A 21,225-nucleotide genomic window follows, 5' to 3' on the forward strand; every position below is an offset into this window, starting at 1 on the left:
CTTAATCTCCCAACTTAAAACGGCCACAGGGCGTGTTTACACAGTGGGGAAGTGAGGGGACGGGGCCTGAGGTGACGTGTGCAAACACACCCTGTGGCGCGTTTTAAGAGGTAGTTTTAATCCACTGCCCTATTATATACTAGGGGCTTACAGAGGAGGTCATACTGATCACAGGGGGACCCCAACGCCTGGTGTTCCCTAGTGTATGTAGGTGTTTTCACTGTATTCTGAGTGTCTTTTAACATAGCACTGGCTGAGGGTACAGGTTGATTTTGCAACAAGGCTTCTTTCTGCTCTTCAGTTTGTTCTTTCTGCACGTTATCCTTCTTCCTGCACTTTTCTTCGTCTTTGAGGACTTCTGTTGCTTCTTTCTGCATTTCTTTTTTTTCTTTCTATGCGTTTTTTCTTCTTTCTTCACATGTCCTATCTCTGTAGGCATAGTTAGAAATTAGCATTTAAAAAACCTTTGAAATTCACAGAAAAAACCATAGGTTTCAGGCATGTTATAGTTAGGAATTAGCATTTAAAAAACCTTAGAAATTCACTGAAAATTTTAGTTTCTATTTTTGAATGTGTGTATCAAAGGTTATATTAGGGGGGAGGAGGTCTGCCACTCTATCACAAGGATGATGTCATCAGTGATGTCATTTGAGATGTCATCAGTGATGTCATGAGTGATGTCACTGATCATGTCATGAGTGATGTAATATGTGACGTCATCAGCAGTGCATTGCGGGCGCGCGAGTTATAGTTAGCTGAACTAACTATAACGGGGGAATTTCAATGGTTTTGTACGAGTGAAAAGTCCAGCTAACTATAACGCCCCTGAAACCTATGGCTTTTTCAGTGAATATATATATATATATATATATTATCTACTGGCGGTCGCCAGTAGATAGTTATAGTTAGGACCTATTTTCCATAGGAAATCCGCAACATTCTATTGGGAATATCTTTGGCGCCGATTGACGAATCTTCGCGAAATTCTCCAAACTTTTGGCCAGCTCTGCTCCGCTTCTACCCTGAATGTTTTACGGTGATCCGTGAAGCGGAGGCCGAGAAAAAAGGGGTGTCCCAAAACACGTTTTCCCCATGCAATTTCCCATAGGATCTGTTGTCGCATGAGTCCTCAGTTCGGACTCATGCCTTTTGTATATTTGGTGTGAATCTGTTTAGTAGTTCCTGAGAAAATTAGGGTAAAAAAGTTAGTGATATCTATGGCCGCGGAGGATCCGCGGACAGTACCCGCACCGTAAGCGCACCCTCCCCGAACGGAGCGCGCACCCTCCCGATTGCGCGCTGAATGCTAATTGGCTGTCGAACGTCTCTCTACATTCGAAACCAGGAACTGTTGGCGGCCATTTTCTGCCTCAGTAGAAGATGGAAGGGGAATAAGTGTGTAAAAGATATAAAGGTGGGCAGAGTGGAAATACTCTGACCCTCTAGATCTGCTTAGGAGGTCCCAGAAGGACCCCCTGTGGCCCCCCTTTTAAAAAAGAAAAAGCGGCGAAATGCGCGCACGGTGCGCGCATCCTATCGCGTTGGATGCACGGATTCTCTTGCGGTGGGTGCGCGGATCCACGGCAACGTTTTTTGAAAAACGACAAGAAATCATTGGTTGTATAAAAACTTTCTACACTGAAAGGTAGGGTGTATATTTTTGTTTTTTAAAGGTATGATTGTTATTGGTTAACAAAAACAGATTGTAAGGAACATTATATATGATAAGCTGATATGTTGAAAAGTCAAGCACACTTCCTGTCTTGTGTAGGAACATTGTGTGCTGAACTTGTGACCTGTGAGCTCAGTGCAGTGTTCCATGACCTGTTTCTATGGTAACAGGCAGAAGGCAGATTGGGGGAAGGGTTGAAATGTATTTCAGTTGGAAAGGGTTGAAATGTTTAACCAATAGAAATGTGTGTTTGCTTTTGAGTTTATTTGCGAAGGATTGTGATTTGATGTTTAGATGTATATGTGTGGAAAATGAAAGGGAAACTTTTCCATTCTTTGCTTTTGCTGAGAGGTGCACAGTGCAGAGATTCTGTAAAAGAAAATATGGTGAGTGATTGATATATTCCTTAATCTACAAAAGAACTTGAAATATGAGTTATTTAATTGTGAAGGGATGTATGTAGACTATTTTGATTTTAATCAGACTAATGTATTTTTCCTGCTAAAGTGTAGGGAAGTACTTTTTTTCTCTACAATGTGTGTGCATGTAGAAACCATTCTGTGATTGGCATTTGTGTTTTTCATGTGTTTGTAGACAGATAACTGTGCAGTTTTTATATTTTGGTAGAATTAAAAACCAGTCATTGTTTATGAATTTGTGAAATGAGTTATGTTATGTTTCTATACTAAAATGTAGTACTACTTCTAGATGAAGAAATGTGTTTTGATATAGTGCAAGGGATAGTGTTGTTTGTCTAGAATCACACAGTGAGTCTGTGTGCCTTTGGGAACCACTGTGAGAGAAGCATTTGGTAATATTGTGTATTTGCTGACAGATAACTGTTTTAAAACCAGTCAGGTTGTCAAGTTTTATTAGCAGTAGAAGACAGTTATGGCTTATGCTTTCATTAAATGAGTGAGGCATTGACAGTAAATTGCAGTCGTGAAATATGTAGATTGTGTGCAGTTCCCTTACCACTTGCACTGTAGTGAATGAGTTTTGGTAAGCTCATAGCGATAGTGGTGCTTGTCTAGAATCACACTGTGAGTTAGTGTGTATTTGGGATCAGTGTGAGAGAATCATTTGGTAACATCATGTATTTGCTGACAGATAACTGTTTTAAAACCTGTCATGTTGTGAAGTTTTAGTAGCATTAGAATCCAGTCTTTGCTTATATGTTGATTAAATGAGTCATGCTTTGACACTGATGTGCTGTACTTAAATATGTAGATTGTGTGCAGTACCATTAACTCTTCCAGACTAGTGAATGAGTTTTGGTAAACTCCTAGGATAGTGTTGCTTGTCTAAAATCACACTGTGAGTCTGTGTGCATTTGGGTAAGGATTGTGAGAGAAGCATTTGGTAACATCGTGTATTTGCTGACAGATAACTGTTTTAAAACCTGTCATGTTGTCAAGTTTTAGTAGCATTAGAAGACAGTTATGGCTTATGCTTTCATTTAATGAGTCAGGCATTGACAGTAAATTGCAGTCGTGAAATATGTAGATTGTGTGCAGTTCCCTTATCACTTCCAGTGTAGTGAATGAGTTTTGGTAAACTCCTAGGGATACTGGTGCTTGTCTAGAATCACACTGTGAGTCTTTGTGCATTTGGGAACCACTGTGAAAGAAGCGTTTGGTAACATCGTGTATTTGCTGACAGAAAACTGTTTTAAAACTTGTCATGTTGTCAAGTTTTAGAAGCATTAGAAGCCAGTCTTTGCTTATGTGTTGATTAAATGAGTCAGGCATTGACACTAAAGTGCAGTCGTGAAATATGTAGATTGTGTGCAGTTCCCTTATCACTTCCAGTGTAGTGAATGAGTTTTGGTAAACTCCTAGGAATACTGGTGCTTGTCTAGAATCACACTGTGAGTCTGTGTGCATTTGGGAACCACTGTGAGAGAAGCGTTTGGTAACATCGTGTATTTGCTGAGAGAAAACTGTTTTAAAACCTGTCATGTTGTCAAGTTTTAGTAGCATTAGAAGCCAGTCTTTGCTTATGTTTTGATTAAATGAGTCAGGCATTGACAGTAAATTGCAGTTATGAAATATGTAGATTGTGTGCAGTTCCCTTATCACTTCCAGTGTAGTGAATGAGTTTTGGTAAACTCCTAGGGATACTGGTGCTTGTCTAGAATCACACTGTGAGTCTTTGTGCATTTGGGAACCACTGTGAAAGAAGCGTTTGGTAACATTGTGTATTTGCTGACAGAAAACTGTTTTAAAACTTGTCAGGTTGTCAAGTTTTAGTAGCATTAGAAGCCAGTCATTGCTTATGCGTTGATTAAATGAGTCAGGCATTGACACTAAAGTGCAGTCGTGAAATATGTAGATTGTGTGCAGTTCCCTTACCACTTCCACTGTAGTGAATGAGTTGTGAGAAGCTGTTAGGGATAGTGTTGTTTGTCTAGAATCACACTGTGAGTCTGTGTGTATTTGGGAACCACTGTGAGAGAAGTGTTTGGTAACATCGTGTATTTGCTGACAGATAAGTGTTGTAAAACATGTCATGTTGTCAAGTTTTAGTAGCATTAGAAGACAGTTATGGCTTATGCTTTCATTATATGAGTCAGGCATTGACAGTAAATTGCAGTTGTGAAATATGTAGATTGTGTGCAGTTCCCTTACCACTTGCACTGTAGTGAATGAGTTTTGGTAAGCTCATAGGGATAGTGGTGCTTGTCTAGAATCACACTGTGAGTTAGTGTGTATTTGGGATCAGTGTGAGAGAATCATTTGGTAACATCATTGTTAGAACCGGCGGTCTCTAGTTGGCAGAGGTATACACTTCTGACAAATAGGGACCAACCAACTCCAGTCAGGGAAAGGGGATTACACACTCAGATAACCCCTGCTACCCCCTTGGTAGCTTGGCAGAGCAGACAGGCTTATCTCAGAGGCAGTGTGTTAAGCATTTATGACCACATACAGTAATAAAGTGAATACACTACAGATGGACACGACACAGAAGTTATTATAAAAATAGTATTTTTATATAAGGCTTAGCACAAGACCAAATAACGACAAAAATATACCACAGTCTTAATAAATACTCTTTGGAAGGAAAAATGATAGTTCAAGTAAGGTTTCTTCTTGGCAAATAGTTCTTTAGCAAAGTATTCTTCTGAGCACAGTTCTTTGGCAACAATGTAACCCCCACAGGAGTCACACGACGTCGAGTCTACAAGATTCCCAAGGTTCGGCGTCGACCGCGAGGAGCGCTACGTCGAGCCTGGAGTTGCAACAGACCCCACAAGTACAGTACCTTGAGAAACGAAGAAAACGATGATCCACGGCGTCGAGCGTGCCTCGGAGTCGGGTCGATCTGCAGCGGCGTCGAGGGATGTCGGGCCGGAGCAGCGCTCACGGCGTCGAGAGGGCGTCGAGTCGATGCGATCAGCAGCGGCGTCGGGACGGGGTCGCTTGGAGGTGGAGCCGATACTCACTCCTCACTGGCGTCGATACCGGCGTCGAGACGGGGTCACTTGGAGCCGGGGCCGATACCCACTGCTCACTGGCATTGCTGCTGGCGTCGATCGGGCCCGGTGGCCGGCGTCGAAGGCTCGGGACACTGGAGCCGTTACTCACGGTGTCGAGCTGGATTTGGCGGCGTCGGCGGCGTCGAGACTGCAGATTCTCCCTTGTGTACTGGAAACAACACTTTCCAGCAATTCAGCAATTCAGCAGATGGTGAAGTCCTTTGGCCCTGTGACTTCAACAGGAGACTGGCACTCTTCCAGCCCTTGGAGATTTCCTAGCAAGTGTTCCGAGAGTACACACCAAGTTCCTCTCTCCTTGTTCCTTGGCAAAAATAAAGAAGCAGCTTTCAGGTTCCTCCACAGCAAAACAGCACTCTGGCAGAAAGGGGAGGCAAGTCCTTAGATCAGCAGGCTTCTTGTCCTTGGTACAGGTTTCCTTGTCAGAAGTGATCTGAGTTCTTGGTTCAGGGGTCCTTCTCTTATACCCCTTTTATCCTTTGTTCCCTTTGTCCAAGCAGGGAAATTCCCACCATCTCAGGTTTGTTGTGGGTGTTGCCAGGCAGAGGCACCTGGCCTATTCACTGAGCAGGGCAGAGTCCTCAGCCGCCCAGCAGGAGGCGGAGCCAGTATTGTCACTGGCAGGAGCAGGGCTATCAGTCGCCCAGCAGGAGGTGGAGCCAGTATTGTGTCAGGCAGGGCAGGCTACTCTTCCCTCACTCTATGTGTAAACGCCCCATTCATCCCACACTGACTCATTCAGATCTCTGGAGCCACCCAGCCCCTGACACACACACCAAACCAGCAGAGACCGGTAGATAGTTGGACAAGAAAATAGCCACTTTCTAAAAGTGCTATTTTCAAACATAGAATTTAAAAACCATCCATCCTAAAGGGTGTGTTATTAAATTCTGAGTTCAGGGATACTAAACTCGACTTGCTACCATGCTCCCTGAGTCAGATGGATTATAATGGAGTTAATAATCAGTCTGCCCATTCTGGCCTATTGGAGGCAGGTAGCCCTTCAATAGTGAAAAACGAAAATGGCTGTAATTCACTATTAGGTCATGCCACACACATCAAGGCATGACCTACCTTTTACCAGCAATGCACCCTGCCCTAGGGCCTACCATAGAGGTGTCTGAAATGTGGCAAAGTGAAGGTTTAGAGACTGGCAAGAAGGTTTCCTTGCCAAGTCAACATGGCAGTCAGGGACTGCACGCAGGCGCTGCGGTGGCAGGCCTGAGACACATTTTACACGCTGCTTCTGTGGGTGGCACAACCAGTGCTGCAAGCCCACCAGCAGCAGTTAACTTACACGCCCTTGGCACACGCAGTGCACTAGACTAGGGTCTGAACAGTAAGTCAACCAAGCCAATCATGGTAACACCAATCAATGTAACAATTTAACATAGGGAGCACTTGCACTGTGGCACTGATCAGCAGTGGCACAGTGCCCAAAGCAATAATCCAGCAAAAACATCGTAAACAGAGGAGGCAAACAGAAAAAAAATGGAGGAGAGACTCATGCCAATGATGCCAGGTCTAACAATCATGTATTTGCTGACAGATAACTGTTTTAAAATCTGTCATGTTGTGAAGTTTTAGTAGCATTAGAATACAGTCTTTGCTTATATGTTGATTAAATGAGTCATGCTTTGACACTGATGTGTTGTACTTAAATATGTAGATTGTGTGCAGTACCATTAACTCTTCCAGACTAGTGAATGAGTTTTGGTAAACTCCTAGGATAGTGTTGCTTGTCTAAAATCAAACTGTGAGTCTGTGTGCATTTGGGTAAGGATTGTGAGAGAAGCATTTGGTAACATTGTGTATTTGCTGACAGATAACTGTTTTAAAACCTGTCATGTTGTCAAGTTTTAGTAGCATTAGAAGACAGTTATGGCTTATGCTTTCATTATATGAGTCAGGCATTGACAGTAAATTGCAGTTATGAAATATGTAGATTGTGTGCAGTTCCCTTATCACTTCCAGTGTAGTGAATGAGTTTTGGTAAACTCCTAGGGATACTGGTGCTTGTCTAGAATCACACTGTGAGTCTTTGTGCATTTGGGAACCACTGTGAAAGAAGCGTTTGGTAACATTGTGTATTTGCTGACAGAAAACTGTTTTAAAACTTGTCATGTTGTCAAGTTTTAGTAGCATTAGAAGCCAGTCTTTGCTTATGTGTTGATTAAATGAGTCAGGCATTGACACTAAAGTGCAGTCGTGAAATATGTAGATTGTGTGCAGTTCCCTTATCACTTCCAGTGTAGTGAATGAGTTTTGGTAAACTCCTAGGGATACTGGTGCTTGTCTAGAATCACACTGTGAGTCTTTGTGCATTTGGGAACCACTGTGAAAGAAGCGTTTGGTAACATTGTGTATTTGCTGACAGAAAACTGTTTTAAAACTTATCATGTTGTCAAGTTTTAGTAGTATTAGAAGCCAGTCATTGCTTATGCGTTGATTAAATGAGTCAGGCATTGACACTAAAGTGCAGTCATAAAATATGTAGATTGTGTGCAGTTCCCTTACCACTTCCACTGTAGTGAATGAGTTTTGGTAAGCTGCTAGGGATAGTGTTGTTTGTCTAGAATCACACTGTGAGTCTGTGTGTATTTGGGAACCACTGTGAGAGAAGTGTTTGGTAACATTGTGTATTTGCTGACAGATAAGTGTTGTAAAACATGTCATGTTGTCAAGTTTTAGTAGCATTAGAAGACAGTTATGGCGTATGCTTTCATTATATGAGTCAGGCATTGACAGTAAATTGCAGTTGTGAAATATGTAGATTGTGTGCAGTTCCCTTACCACTTGCACTGTAGTGAATGAGTTTTGGTAAACTCATAGGGATAGTGGTGCTTGTCTAGAATCACACTGTGAGTTAGTGTGTATTTGGGATCACTGTGAGAGAAGCATTTGGTAACATCATGTATTTGCTGACAGATAACTGTTTTAAAACCTGTCATGTTGTGAAGTTTTAGTAGCATTAGAATACAGTCTTTGCTTATATGTTGATTAAATGAGTCATGCTTTGACACTGATGTGCTGTACTTAAATATGTAGATTGTGTGCAGTACCATTAACTCTTCCAGACTAGTGAATGAGTTTTGGTAAACTCCTAGGATAGTGTTGCTTGTCTAAAATCACACCGTGAGTCTGTGTGCATTTGGGTAAGGATTGTGAGAGAAGCATTTGGTAACATCGTGTATTTGCTGACATATACCTGTTTTTAAACCGGTCATGTTGTGAAGTTTTAGTAACATTAGAAGCCAGTCTTTGCTTATGCTTTGGTTAAATGAGTCAGGCTTTGACACAAAAGTGCAGTCCTGAAATATGAAGATTGTGTGCAGTTCGCTTACCACTTCCACAGTAGTGAATGATTTTTGGTAAACTCCTAGGTATAGTGGTTGTTGTCTAGAATTACACTGTGAGTCTGTGTGCATTTGAGAACCACTGTGAGAGAAGCATTTGGTAACATTGTGTATTTGCTGACAGATAACGAATTTCAAACCTCTCATGTTGTCAAGTTTTAGTAGCATTAGAAGCTAGTCTTTGCTTATGCATTGATAAAATGAGTCAGGGTTTGACACTAAGGTGCAGTACCATGTACTATTCTGTTCACTGTGGCAGAACTTAAAATTTAAAAGTTTTACCTAAGCACTGTCCTAGAAGTAGTCTGATTATTTAGTCAGTTTCTAAGTACCAAATAGATTGCTTCAAATAAAAGTGTTCTGACATACTATACACTTGTCTTTTACACCTTCAATTCCCTAGTCAGTATCCATACACTTCCAGGAAACATCCTGTCACTTCCTTTGCAGTCCTCTAGAGACCCATTCAACAGCATGTACTAATCCATTGACTGTGCCAAAACTCAAACACTTATAAATTCACCTAGGCACTCTCTTTCCAGTAGTCTAATGATTCAGTCACTGCCTAAGTATTCATGCACTGAGCCAGTTCTTAGCACATGGACTACGTCAAACCCATATCCACTATGCATGCAGTCCTCTAACCACCTACACACTTGTCTTTCACACCTTCAATTCCCCAGTCAGTATCCGTTCACTTCCAGCAAACACCCTGTCACTGCCGTTGCACTCCTCTAGTGACCCATTCAGTATCATGTACTAATCCATTCACAGCGCCAAATCCTAATAAATTCACCCAGGCACTCTCCTTGCAGTACTCTAATCATTCAGTCAGTACCCAAGTACTCATCCAGTGACCCAGGCCTTAGTATATGGACTGCTTAAAACCCTTATCCTCTATGTATGCAGTCCTCTAACCACCTACACAATTGTCTTTCACACCTTCAATTCCCTAGTCAGTATCCATACACTTCCAGGAAATACCCTGTGACTCTCTTTGCAGTCCTCTAGTGACCCATTCAGCACCATGTACTAATCCATTCACTGTGCTAAAACCCAAACACTTATAAATTCAACAAGATACTATTTTTGCAGTACTCTAATCATTCAGTCAGTGCCTAAGTATTCATACACTGAGCCAGGCCTTAGCACATGGACTGCTTCAAACCCCTATGCACTATGCATGCAGTCTTCTAACCACCTAGACACTTGTCTTTCACACTTTCAATTTCCTAGTCAGTATCCATACAGTCAAGCACTTGTCACTGCCTTTGCACTCCTCTAGTGACCCATTCAGTACCAAGTACTAATCTATTACCTGTGCGAAAAGCCTAGCACTTATAAATTCAGCTAGGCACTCTCCTTGCTGTACTCTAATCATTCAGTCAGTACCCAAGTAGCCATGCAGTGAGCCAGGCCTTAGCACATGGACTGCTTTAAATGCCTATGCAGTATGGATGCAGTCCTCTAATCACCTACACAGTTGTGTTTCACACCTTCTATTCCCTAGTTAGTATTCATACTCTTCTAGCAAACACCCTGTGAGTCACCCAGTGTGTCTCCTTATAGTACTGTAATCATTTACTCAGTTGGCATGTAGTCTTTTAGTGAGGTAGGCTTTAGGGCATGAACTGCTTCAAAGTAGTATGCACTATGCATGTAGTGTTTTAATGATCGTCACACTTGTGGTTCAGGGCTATAGTTTCATAGTCAGTTTTTATATAAAATGTGTTTGTACATTAATGGAATAGTATAAATTTGAAAGTTATTAATATACATTTATTTGTGATTCTTTTTTACAGATACAGAACAGGAGTGTTTCTCATCTGTTTGCACTCTTCTCATGCAAAATTGTTTGGATGAAGGGTCCTTAGGTGTTTCATCATACTTGCTGTGCCGTACGAGTATTTTTTGTTAGGATCTCCTCGTAACAGAACTCTTTGGCAAATCTTGCGAGTGACGAAGGTGGCATTGGTCTTTGTTTGCTCCTTGGAAAAAGTAAAAAATGTCCTCACCACTGAAGAAAAACGTTGTTTGTGTGGTGCCTTCTGCAAAACATTTTCTTCAGATTCGGTATATTTTAAAGCGGCAACATTTACAGTTTTTGTAAGTTAAACTTATAAAATTTTGTTAGCTGTATGCATTTTATATATCTGTGATTTGTTTCTTGTGGTATTTTGTTGAGAATACCATGTTGTTTTCCTTTTTAACAATCTTTCTTATTTTCCAGGTCTGTCGTCGACATCCATTGTCCCCAAAGTAGTGTTCCGCCTTGTTGTTTTTTATTATTGTTGTTACATTTTGTTTATTAGTTTATTGTTCATATATATGTTAATAAAAAAATAAAGTTTGAAAATAGTTTTTCGTTTATATATTTATTATTATAAAAAATAAAGTTTGGAAAAAAATTAATAACGTTTTTGGTTGTTCTCTTAACTGCTGTGTGACTCTTTCTTGTTCTTATTACTGTTATTTGATGGAGTCCACCATGGTGTTAAATTTTGGGGCACTTATCGCTGGAATACTGGTGATATCTGCAGTTTGCACCAACTTCTGAATAGTGTGTTAGATTTATCTCAACTTTACTTCCGTTAAAGTGCTGATAATGAAATGGAGAGTAGCCGTTCCCGTGCAAAAAGACACGAGGTGCACCTTTCCGATTTATTCTAAATACTAAAATCCTGTATTGAATTGCACTGAGGTATTGGCTGCACTTACAGTGTACACACAAAATCTATTAAGAAATCTCATTGTATTTATATTGATTGGGAATAGTGCGTCAGGTGCTGGATCTTGATGAGATACACTGCTCAGTTCGTATATTGTTCTGCACACGAAAAAAATCACATCACAACTTTCACACCAATTGCAATGCGAAACAAATTCCGGTGATAAGACACGTTAGCACCAGGGATTTTACACCTGCTTTCTGCTGGTGTTAAGCAGGACAACTACCTGCACCATGAAAGGGAACACAGCCAAGAGCCACACAAGAACACCCACAGGTACCATAGATACAGGGATAACCATGAGGGCCAGAAGACTCATCTCAACAACTCCAGGACCGCCAATGCCCCCCAAACCCACATCTTAGTAAGTGTGTCCCTGTGGTCATTGTCTTAGCATGATAGGCACGAGCCCTGCAACATCACAGTGTGCTGTCACCTCAGCATTGGCAGTGAGCCTGGATGTGCAGCTACGCACGCATCCTCCTGCATGCACAACTGGCGTGTGCTGGTCTGTGGTTCACAGGTCAGTGCAGGGGTGTGCCTATCTGGCAAGGGGAACGGGGTGTCTCGGACATGTCCGTGTATAGGAAGTGCGGTAAGTGTGTCTCTGTGTTCTGGTGTGACCTGCTACAAGAGCCGCAGCAGTTGATGTGTTGTAAACTAGCATGCACCACCTCCAAACGGCACTGTGATGTTGTAGTCGGAATGTAGCAGGACATGCGCAAATAGGCATTACAATGGTGTGTCGTACGAGTGCACGAGATACAACAGCGCACCGTACAAAAGTGTGGGGGCTCATGGGAGGGAGGTGCAGCCGTTTGGCAACATTACACACAGTGGACTCGACCATGTGCCACATGCTGGGCATCTCATCCATGATGACCACGGTCGCAGACATCCTACAACACCAACGACTGGCCTTTGTACACATCCTGTATGAATGCAGCGTGGTTTTCACTTCTATGCTCGTTCAGTGGTGTGATGTTGGCGGGTTGTGTGACTTGTGCTGCTTGTTGGTGTGCTTCATTTTGGCCATTGTTAGTCTATATGTGTGTTGTACTTAATTGTGCATGTGTGCCATTCTGCCCATCTCCCCCCCTCCCCCCACTCCCTGCTTCTTCCTCTTCCTAGTGCTGTTGTGTCTATAATTTTGTTGCTGCACACATAAATACATGTAAAGAATAAATTAGAATAGTTCCTTGATTTTTTTAGGTTTAAAAACTTCTCTATTGGTTTCTTTTTAATTTTCCATATGAACTGTTTTTTTAATATTCAACAACACATAGAAGTCAGACGTGCAACGTATTCTATCAACACACTTTCTAGAACATTATACAACACGTGCAGGTTAAAAGTTCATTAATTTTTTAAAACTTAACGATATTTTTTTGTAACATTTTCTTGAATATTTAACGACACATGCAGGTTAAAAGTTGACGATTGTTTTAAGTTCGAACAGTGCCTTTCAAATATAATGTAGCAGGTGTGGTTGATCTGAGCAAATGTTATCCTTTTATATGTACTCCACGTTGAAACTGCTTTTTCTTAACCAATCACAAAGATGCTTTTCCACAAAACTAATGTGCACCCTACTTTTAAAAAAGAATGCTTTTCATAATATCTTCAGAGATAAGTTATAGATAGGAATTAGCATTTAAAAAACCTTTGAAATTCACTGAAAAACCCTGTTATAGTTAGTTCAGCTAACTATAACTCGCGCCCCCGCAATGCACTGCTGATGACGTCACATATTACATCACTCATGACATGGTCAGTGACATCACTGATGACATCACTCATGACATCTCAAATGACATCACTCATGAAATCACTGATGACATCATCCATGTGATAAATTAGTGCATCTTCTCACACCCTAATATAACCTTTGATACACCGACTCAAAATTTCAGACGGCCATTTTGAAAATCATAGATACTCCAATACCAATAACTACATACCCACTCATTAACTCTTAGGTCTACATACACCTCCACTCACTCACCTGTACAGTCACTCATACTTACAGTCACTCCGTACAAGACTATCATATGCATTTATACACCTATATAGACACTCACACACCGCCAATCATCCATTGAGGTACTGACACACCTAGTCAGTCGTGCAAGTAATTAAACACACTCCCATTTACTCACCTATGCAGTCATACACACACAAGTTCACTTACTCATAAAAATAGTACCACATTCTTACGCTCTTATACAATCACTGATACAAGCACGCACTCATTCATACAGCCACTCTCACAATCACACACTCTCACATATACCCACTTATATACTCTTACACACATATATACTGCCTTTCACATATGTAGTTACTCACACATGTACCACTGAGATATACATTCAATCACTAACATACCCATACATACACTCACCCAACCATACAGTCCATCACAGATGCACTCTTAAAACCATGCACCCATAGAATCACCCACTCACACATGTATGCACAGAGTCACACACACCCCACCCACACAAGCACTCAGGCACCCACACAGATACTCAGACAACCAATCAATAACCCAAAGAGACACTCATATAGCTATTCACAAAAAGCATGCAGCCGCTTATACACCAACAGACAGACAGATACAAACATTCACACAGTTTAGTCACTAGTCTGCAGTATGATACGTTTAATGGCTCACTTATACAGTTAGTCACGCACCTACTAAATCATCCATTCACACACTTATACACACACTCATTCTTACATAGGTTTTTCCCTATATATATATTAAACATATTTAAAATTTACAGAAACACACACTCACTGGATGACGTCATCAGTGATGTCGTCAGTGATGTCCTTTCAGATGTCATCAGTGATGTCATCAGTGATGTCACTGACCATGTCATGAGTGATGTAATATGTGACGTCATCAGCAGTGCATTGCGGGGGCACGAGTTATAGTTAGCTGAACTAACTATAACGGGGGAATTTCTAGGGTTTTGTATGAGGGAAATGTCCAGCTAACTATAACACCCCTGAAACCTATGTTTTTTTCAGTGAATTTCTAAGGTTTTTTTAAATGCCAATTCCTAACTATAACGCCCCTGAAACCTATGTTTTTTTAAGTGAATTTCAAAGGTTTTTTAAATGCTAATTCCTAACTATATCAGGCCTGAAGCCTATGGTTTTTTCAGTGAATTTCAAAGGTTTTCTAAATGACAATTTTGGATGTATTAATTGTTATACCGATTTTTTGGATACTGATTTACTACATTTTTTAAACTATTTATTTTTAGATATATTGTTTTTAATTACATTATAATTACATTATACATTACAATACAAATTATACTTTTTCAGAATGAATTACTTTAGTTTAAATACTTGGCAAATAGGCAACAGACTTTTAAGTACAGTAGTTACAGTTGTTGCAATGGGCAACACAATTTCAAACACAAAGCAACATTGAGCTCAATGTGAATTTCTAGTTAACTGCAATTAGTTACTTTATGGATTACTTTTCTAACCACAAGACTGGATCCTAGATTCAGTCCTTGGGCATCTCCTGTAAACAGTTGAGTAAAAGCGCTTTGGTTACAGTAGTGATTTTTAAGGAATATTATTGTATTTTAAAAGTTGACACTTAGAAACTTTTTCCCATAGAATCACCAATGTTATCCAACGGCAGAAAATTCACTTAGCACGTAAGTAGTGTTATCGTTACTTTTTCTTACTCAGTGGTGGATCCTGGATCCAGCACTGGCCAACCACCGGTAAACAGTTGAAAGAATGTGTTTAAGTCATACAGACGATTTTTTAGGAATATTTTTAGTTTGTGAAAATACACACTTAGAAACTTTTCAGGTGAAAACCACACAATGGATTCCTATGGAAGGAAATACAAGTTACTGGTAAGTACGCTTAGAATTACTTTTCAGGGTCAGTGCTGAGCTAAATGATGCAGCCCTGGGTTCTCTCCTGATAACATGTGAGTAAATCGGAATTCGTAGTTCGGCTGATTTTAGAGGAATATTTGTACGTTTCAAAAATGGACACTGAAAATTTTCTGGTGAAAACCACACAATGGATTCCTATGGAAGGAAATACAAGTTACTGGTACGTACGCTTAGAATTACTTTTCAGGGTCAGTGCTGGGCTAAAAGATGCAGCCCTGGGTTCTCTCCTGATAACAGGTGAGTAAATCGGAATTCGTAGTTCGGCTGATTTTAGAGGAATATTTGGACGTTTCAAAAATGGACACTTAGAAAATTTTCTGGTTAAAACCACACAATGGATTCCTATGGAAGGAAATACAAGTTACTGGTAAGTACGCTTAGAATTACTTTTCAGGGTCAATGCTGGGCTAAAAGATGCAGCACTGGGTTCTCTCCTGATTACAGGTGAGTTAATCGGAATTCGTAGTTCGGCTGATTTTAGAGGAATATTTGTACAATGGTGAAGGAAGGGGGAGGGGCCTGAGGTGACATCTGCAAACACGCCCTGTGGCGCGTTTTAAGTTGGGAAATTAATTCCTCTTCAATCCTGAGGTCCCCTGGGGGCCAACTGGCCCACCAGGTAACTCTAGTATGCGCCAGGGAGCTGCATTGCAGAGAGGTATTCAGAGGCCACGCCCCTTTTTACAACACTCTGCAACATAGCTCCGTGGCGCTTACTGGAGGTACCTGGTGGGCTAGTTGGTCCCCAGGGACCCTCAGGATTGAAGAGGAATTAATTCCCCAACTTAAAAAGCGCCACAGTGCGTGTTTGCACAGATCTCACCTCAGGCCCCGCCCCCTACCTTCACCACTGTGCAAACGCGTCCCGTGGGGTGTTTTAAGTTGGGGGATTAAGTCCCCTTGAATCATGAGGTCCCCTGGCGGCCAACTAGCCCACCAGGTACCTCCAGTATGCGCCAGGGAGCTGCCTTGCAGAGAGGTCTTCAGAGGCCTCACCCCTTTTTACAACACTCTGCAACGCAGCTCCGTGGCACTTAGTGGAGGTACCTGGTGGGCTATTTGTCCCCTAGGGGACCTCTGGATTGAAGAGGAATGAATTTCCCAACTTAAAACGCGCCACTTGGCATGTTTGCACAGTATCACCTCAGGCCCGCCCCCTACCTTCACCACTGTGCAAACGCGCCCGTGGCGCGTTTTTAAGTTGGGAGATTAAGTCCCCTTGAATCCTGAGGTCCCCTGGCGGCCAACTAGCCCACCAGGTACCTCCAGTAAGCGCCAGGGAGCTGCGTTGCAGAGATGTGTAAAAAGGGGTGTGGCCTCATTACACCTCTCTGCAACGCAGCCCCCTGGCGCATACTGGAGGTTCCTGGTGGGCTAGTTGGCCCCCAGGGACCCCCAGTATTGAAGGGGAAGTGGTGTAAGGAGGGGGCGTGGCCTCCAGCCCGATACTTTTTTTTTTCCCCCTCAGTTTTTTAGAAGGGGGGCTGAGTAGCCCCCTTCTTTTTCTTTTTTTTTTTGGCCCTGGGGACCCCATCCCCCAGGGCCTGCCCCCAATTTTGATTTTTTTTTTTTTTAAACGGGAAGGGGGCCGCGTGGCCCCCCTCCCCAGGCCATAATTTGCCCCGGGGACCCCATCCCCCGGGGCATGGCCCTTTTTAAAAAAACTATTTTTTTTATGGAGGGGGCTGCATAGGCCCCATCCTATGCCACCTATGGCCCCAGGGACCCCATCCCCCGGGGCAATTTAAAAAAAAAAAATTGGGGAGGGGGGCCGTGTGGCCCCCCTCCTGGCCCACTTATGGCCCTGGGGACCCCATCCCCCGGGGCCAGACCTCCGTTGGGGGCTGTGGGGGGGTCCCCAATCCCCCCACGGCCCCACCGGCTCCCCGCGTCCTGCGGGAGCCGGCATTGCTTTTCCACATGGGGAGCAGCTAACATGCTGCTCCCCGTGTGGAAAAGCAATAGTCTTTGGTATTTGGAAGAGAGAGCAGGTTTCCTGCTCTCTCTTCCAAATACCAAAGCAGTTTGCTATGGCAGGGTGGGAGCCGCGAGGCTCCCACCCTGCCATAGCAAACAGCAGTGTCCCGGGGGTGGGCACCCCGGGACACTGCAGGAGCCGGCCCTGGGGGGTGGCGGTCCCCAGGGCCATCATTGGCCCCAGGGGGGGCCGCGCGGCCCCCCCACTTAAGTTAAAGCCCCGGGGGGTGGTGGTCCCCAGGGCTTGGGGGTCCGTAACGGACCCCCTATTTTACATAATCAGTGCCCCAGGGAGGTGGTGGTCCCCGGGGCGTGTGGGGGGGCTCAAGCCCCCCCACACAGGTTTTTTTTTTTTTTTTATAAGCCCCGGGGGTGGCGGTCCCCAGGGCTGCGGGGGGGGCCATGAGCCCCCCGTATACATTAACATAAGCCCCGGGGGTGGTGGTCCCCGGGGCTGGGGAGCCCCTCTGGGCCCCCCATTATAAAACCATATTGCCTCCGGGACTTGGCCCCCGGGGGCTAAATCTAAACGAAGCGCAGGAGGCCGCGCTTCGTTTTTTTTTTCGTTAGCGGGATGCGCGGACCCTACGCGCATCCCGCGATTTAAAAAAAAAATCAGGGTGTTTCTACCCTGCCCCCTTGTTGCGTTTTGCGTCTTTGTTTTTGTGCTTTCTTGTGCCTCGGTTCTACCGAGTCACAAGATAGCTGCCAACACTTCCTGATTCAGAGTGTTGGCAGCCAATTAGCATTCAGCTCGTGATCGGGAGGGTTCGGGGAGGGTGCGTGGAGGATCCGCGGATCCTCCGCGGCCATAGATATCACTAACTTTTTTACCTTACTTTTCTCAGGAACTACTGAACAGATTCACACCATTTATGCAAAAGGCACGAGTCTGAACTGAGGACTACCTCTTTGCCAAATTTGGTGTCATTCCATTCAGCGGTTCGGGCTGTAGCTGCGACAACAGATCCTAGGTGAAATTGCATGGGGAAAACACGTTTTGGGACCCCCCTTTTTTCTTGGCCCCTGCTTGACGAATCACCGTGAAACCTTTAGGGTAGGAGCGAAGCTGGCCAAAAGTTTGGAAAATTTTGCGAAGATTCGTCAATCGGCGCCAAAGATATTCTCAATAGAATGTTGCGGATTTCCTATGGAAAATAGGTCCTAACTATAACTATCTACTGGCGACTGCCAGTAGATAATACATACATACATATACATATACAATATAAAATTAGGATTGTCATTTTGCCCAACGGAGGAGTTTGAATATACTCAGACTCGAATAGACTTATTTAAGTACATCAGGAGGATAAAGTTGTACAAACTCTTCAAAATGAGGAATCAAGGGCAGACAGCATGAAGAACTGATACTGACATGAATGATGGCAACCAACTGACAATACGAGACCTTGATACCCTGGCGATCCTGGAAGAAATAGGGAAAGGAGAAGACTTGAGAGAAAGGGACCATCAAGAGAGAACTGAAGATTTAGGAATAACCCAGTCAAGTGCCTCGAGTCCATTTAAACCCACCTCAAAGTTCTACCCACAAATGCCAGTGGACGCTATAGAAATTTTTACTGAGAATGTTAATAAAGATCTTTTAACATTAAGGACCAGAAAGAATAAGGAAAATAAATGGAATCTCACCTTTAATCAGAAAAAAGCCATTCAAGACTTGAAAAATGACAAGTCGATTATAGTGAAGCCATCTGATAAAGGTGGGAATATAGTTTTGCAGACGAGAGAGAACTATTGGAAAGAGGCCTTTCGACAACTGTACAATCAAGAAAACTACACACTACCATTTGTCGAGTATACAGTCATTTGAAAGTATGATCGAAAAGTGGCTCTGCAAAGGTATACTATCAAGAGATGAATTCAACTATCTACAGAATAATTATCCGCGGATCCCTACGTTTTACCACCTTCCAAAGATCCACAAAAACGCCACTAATCCACCTGGGAGGCCGATAGTCTCCTCAATAGGGGGCCTGACAGAGAATCTATCTAGATATGTGGACTACTTCCTAGTGTTACAACTGTCATCATACACTCGGGACACAAAGGATTTTTTAAGACAAATCCAGGGGATTGAATGGAAGCGGATTTCATCATGATCACTTTGGACATATCTAGTTTATACACGAGTATCAGGCACACGGATGGACTGGAGGCGGTTAAATATTTTTTGAAGGGACATCCCCTGAGGTTCCTTGAGCATAACAATATGTTGATTGAATTCATCACATTCTGCCTACATAACAACATTTTTCTTTTTCAGGAACAGAGCTATAGGCAAATACAGGGGCCGGCGATGGGCACCTGCTTCGCCCCCAGCTACGCGAATTTATTTGTGGGCTGGTGGGAGAAGCAGGTGGCCTGGGCTGACACAATGGATGAATAGGGGAACAGATAGTCTGTTGGAGGAGATATCAATGACCTCTTCATAATTTGGAGAGGGTCCATGGAATAGGCCAATCGATATATCTCCTCCCTTAACTATAACGAGCTGAACCTACAATTCACAGGAGAGCTGAGCACCACACAGGTAAATCTCCTGGACCTGAGGGTGTTTGTTAAATCTAATGAAATTCATACAGCCCTCTATAGGAAGAAGACAGCGGGGAACTCAGTTCTACATGGAAAGAGTAGTCATCCGCTAAATTTGATCCACAGCATCCCCTATGGGGAATTGCTGCGTATCAAAAGGAACAGCTCAAGAGATGAGGACTACGCACAGGCAGCTAAAGAGAGCTTCCAGCGTTTTAGAGCAAGGGGATACTCAGAAAAGACCTTAATGAAAGCAGAACACAAAGCAGCAGAGAAAGATAGGAGGGAGCTTTTACAATATGACAGTGTACAGGAAAATGAGAGAGGAACAGAAAACAAGTTCAGAATGATCACTAGCTATTCAAATGCAACAGAGAAGATAGCTATTCTACACAGAAATTGGAGAATTTTGAAGTCTGATACAATAATAGGGCAAGATCGGTTGCTGGAACCAAGTATGACGTTCAGGAGATTGAGGTCCATAAGAGATCAATTGGTGGTGAGTCACCTAGAGAGTAGAAAATCAGAGTCAGGCTTACAAAGTCTCCATGGCTCTTTTCCCTGCGGTAAATGTTGGGCTTGTGCCACTAGTAGAAGGGTTAAAAGATCAAAGGTTTTGAGAGAGAGAAACAGATAACCAAATTCATGACGTGTAGTACCCCGTATGTGGTATACTGTTTGGTTTGCCCATACGATTTAAGCTACGTGGGCAGCACTAAAAAGCCAGTAAAGATGAGGATTTTGGAGCATCAAAGAGCCATAACGAGTGTAGACATGAATTATCCAGTTGCACGTCACTTTGCAAGTCACCATGAGAGCAACAGGTCACTTCTACAGTACTTTTGCCCGGACCATGTTCCGAAGAACATAAGAGGAGGCAATAGAGAAAGATGTTTGAGGAGCCTTGAATCGCGATTCATTATTGATCTCCAAATGAAGTCCCCAGGAGGTCTCAACAGTGGGGAAGACTTAGCAGTCCATTTGTGAAATAGAAAAGATTAGCTTTCACTTGGGATTAGGACAGGACAAGATGAGTGGTGCAGAAAGGACAAATGGTCACAAGGAGTAACACATTTGCTGAAATAATGTTTACACCATGCTGTACAGTAGCCTATTCAAGGCAAGATAGTAGCAGTTGAATAAAGCCCATACAGGGCACAATTATGGAGGTTGGGTGGAATCATGCCACTGAGAAATGTTAAAAGTGTAGTGCAGGATGCTATGATAATATAATAATGGTGTTCTGTTGCATGGTTTAAAATAATATCATGATATTACGATAGGCAGCCCATGTAAGAATTTCACCAAGACATGCTCTAAGATGGTGCCCTATTCTACATGAAATCGCAATTGTCCCTTTTCACTTCTAATGAATTAATCATGTGATAAATGTTACTGTGGTAATGGCGCCTGTCAACATTGACAAAGGCTAATGCCGAAACGTGTTTGTTTAAAGCTATTTTTTGCAATAAAATCCGGAGTAGGATTTAACCTAACG

The 21,225-nt window shown here is 42.8% G+C and overlaps 1 protein-coding gene across 2 annotated transcripts in view; it reads left to right on the forward strand.

Moving 5' to 3' along the window:
* Positions 1-21,225, forward strand: part of LOC146816744 (b(0,+)-type amino acid transporter 1-like) — a 292,580-nt gene that overhangs the window by 209,289 nt on the left and 62,066 nt on the right. The window lies entirely within an intron of this gene.

Source organism: Triturus cristatus, chromosome 6 (assembly GCF_964204655.1).
Source record: "Triturus cristatus chromosome 6, aTriCri1.1, whole genome shotgun sequence".
NCBI classification, from domain to species: domain Eukaryota; kingdom Metazoa; phylum Chordata; class Amphibia; order Caudata; family Salamandridae; genus Triturus; species Triturus cristatus.